General features: G+C 45.3%; 1 protein-coding gene across 1 annotated transcript in view; it reads right to left on the bottom strand.

Moving 5' to 3' along the window:
• The window catches only part of SYAP1 (synapse associated protein 1), a 39,462-nt gene that overhangs the window by 13,386 nt on the left and 23,341 nt on the right, over positions 1-2,735 (bottom strand). The window lies entirely within an intron of this gene.

Here is a 2,735-nt window from a genome sequence, read left to right as displayed (position 1 = left end):
GCTCTAGGGAGTGGCAGAGCCAGGACTCCAAGTGTCCCCCTCCCACCAAGTCGCCCTTCAGCAGAGCTGCAAACTCAACGGGCTGTCTTCATACCACACAGGCTCTGGCCATTTTAATGAAGGACCATCACTTGATTCTGCAAGATGAACACTGCCACAGGGTATGACAACACCACAGGGTCAGCTTGGGATTACGTAGTGCTTCCAGCTTTCTCACCCACTCCTCTCTACTGACCCCCTCTGTGGACTTGGTACCTCTTGCAAGTTTCTGATGCAAAATGCATGGTGCTGGGATGTCTGCAGTGGGGAGAGGAGGAAAGGAAAATGACTCGGCCCCTCAACACTTCCTTGCCCTGCCATAACTCAATCTTTTAAACACATAATACACACAACGTTAAGTGAGTTCTTCTTCATGCTGCTGAATTCGGGTTTAGGATACTTGAAATTAAGGGTCATAGAATCCACAGTCCATTGTATAGTTAACATACTGACAAAATGTGTCACATAAGCATTTAGTCATTCGAGTATATTAAAAATTGGAGTGTCATTAAAAAGAAATTTAATCCAAGACTGTATTAGAGAAAATGATTCCACCACAGAAGACCCTCAACACGGCCTGTGACTGCACAGCCAGGGTACGATGCGGGAAATCTGACGGAGAACCACTGTGAAATCTCCAACGCACTATAGCCGCCATGCCCAACCTGCAAGAGCTGTGACAGGGTCCGTACTTTTCTTGGATCATGTCTGTCAGCCAAGATGGAAATAAAATGAAAGATCCAAAGTCAAAGCCTTCTTGGATTACCTGACCCTGGAGAGGCCAAATATACCATGGAACAAGGATGGCTTCAAATCCCTCTGAGATGCAACATGACTCATGTTGATTAGTATGTAAAGGGATGTCTCCATACTACCCCCTCTCCTACAGACTGAGCATAATAATAGCCAAGGCAAAGAGCTGCAGTTTTGGGCTACTCAATTAGGATAGTTTGTTTCTCCCCCCTTTTTTCCCTTTCTTTTCTTCTTTAAAATCTTTTTTGTCTGTAAATATGACATACATCCATTTTTTTTTTTATCTTTTAGTTTTATTTTGTAGAGACAGGGTCTCACCATGTTACCCAGGCTGGAGTGCAGTGGCCATCCACAGGCCTGATGATGGTGCACGACAGCCCTGAATTCCTGGGCTCAAGTGATCCTCCTGCCTCAGCCTCCTGAGTAGCTGGGACTACAGGTGCGTGCCACTGTGCCTGGCTCACACACCCATTTCTTTCTCTCTCTTTTTTAAAGACAGAATCTCGCTCCATTGCCTGGGTTACAGTACAGTGGCATCATTGATAGCTCACTGCAACCTCAAACTCCTGGGTTCAAGCGATCCTTCCGCCTCAGCCTCCTGAGAGGCTGGGACTACAGGCATGCGTCCATGATGGATTTTAACAATATTTTTTGTTTTTGATAATTCCTGCATTAATAAACGATGAATGAATCTAAGCCTAAATGAATATTAGTTATTTTATCTTCCAAGGTAAAAATTTCGAAGCCTGAAATTTCTCTCCTGTTTCAACTGGATTTCTATAGCAGCCTCTTAATGGGCATCTGTCTCCGGTCCCATTTGCCCTGCCTAGAGCAACCCATTCTGTACACCACCCTAAGAAAAACATACATTTCACCTATGACTAAAATCCTTCAATGACTTCTTGCTGCCTTCAAGATAAAACCCAAATTTACTAGAATGGTATAAAAAGGTCCCCAGGATCTAGATCTTCATCTACTTCTCCACCTGCATCTTACAGTCCAGTCAAAACCAAAACACTTCCAATGCCTCCACCTGGAAAGCCAAACCCTTCTCCATATCCTGCACATGTCCATGCACCCTCCTTCTATGACAACTTGGCTCCAGTGCCACCAATTCTGAGAAGCTTCGTTGGGACCATCTTTTTCCTTCTCCAAAATAAATGAAATGCTGCTCTCCTCTGCACTTCCTTAGTGTCCTAAGTATTATAGTACTTATGATAGTATGTATTTATTTAGCAGCTCCCTACTAAACTTACAGGCTTTCGGAGGATGTGTTAAATTTATCTCAGGTCCTAGGACAAGGCTTGGGCCAGAGTAGTTAGAAAAAAAAATTGCTGAACTGAATTCTTACAAGTACTTAATGACAATTGGATCAGCTTCTTTTCATGTATTATGTGGCCCTAAATGGCCCCCCAATTCAAGGAGTTTAAAGGGTTACTCTGCCATACTCTGAATTGTCCCAAACTGGTGCCTCGTTAAGTCAGACAATGTGAGGCAACTCTGGCAGAGATTGCTAACTGTCTCCCAGTATCTATCTCAGGATTACAACTCCATGTTCTAGCGGGGTCATGTGGCCATCCAGCCAGAGGATCCCTTGCATGCAGGGGTGGCCATGTCTCTAAGCTGCCAAAGGGATGTGGGCCTGAGTGACAGGTGCAATTTCTGGTTCTCAGCCTTAAAATGGCTTGGCATGCCCACCTCTTCCCAACACAGCAATGGTCACACGGAGCTGGCTTCAACCATATGTTATAGGTGAGGACAGACATCTCCTAGGGGCCGGCATAGGAACAAGACAGGACGAACCTGCCTTGGGTGCCTAGGTGACCTCATGGGGCAAAGCGCACCTGCTTGGAGCATCTACTCTGGACTGTTACATGAGGGGAGCAGAAGGGAGGGAGAAAGGAGAGGAACGAGAGGAGGAGAAAGAAAAACTCATAGCTTAT

Source organism: Propithecus coquereli, unplaced genomic scaffold (genome assembly GCF_000956105.1).
Source record: "Propithecus coquereli isolate 6110/MARCELLA unplaced genomic scaffold, Pcoq_1.0 Scaffold513, whole genome shotgun sequence".
In the NCBI taxonomy this organism is placed as follows: Eukaryota; Metazoa; Chordata; class Mammalia; order Primates; family Indriidae; genus Propithecus; species Propithecus coquereli.
Note: the sequence above shows the minus strand (reverse complement) of the source record. Positions and strands in the feature narration are given on the sequence as shown.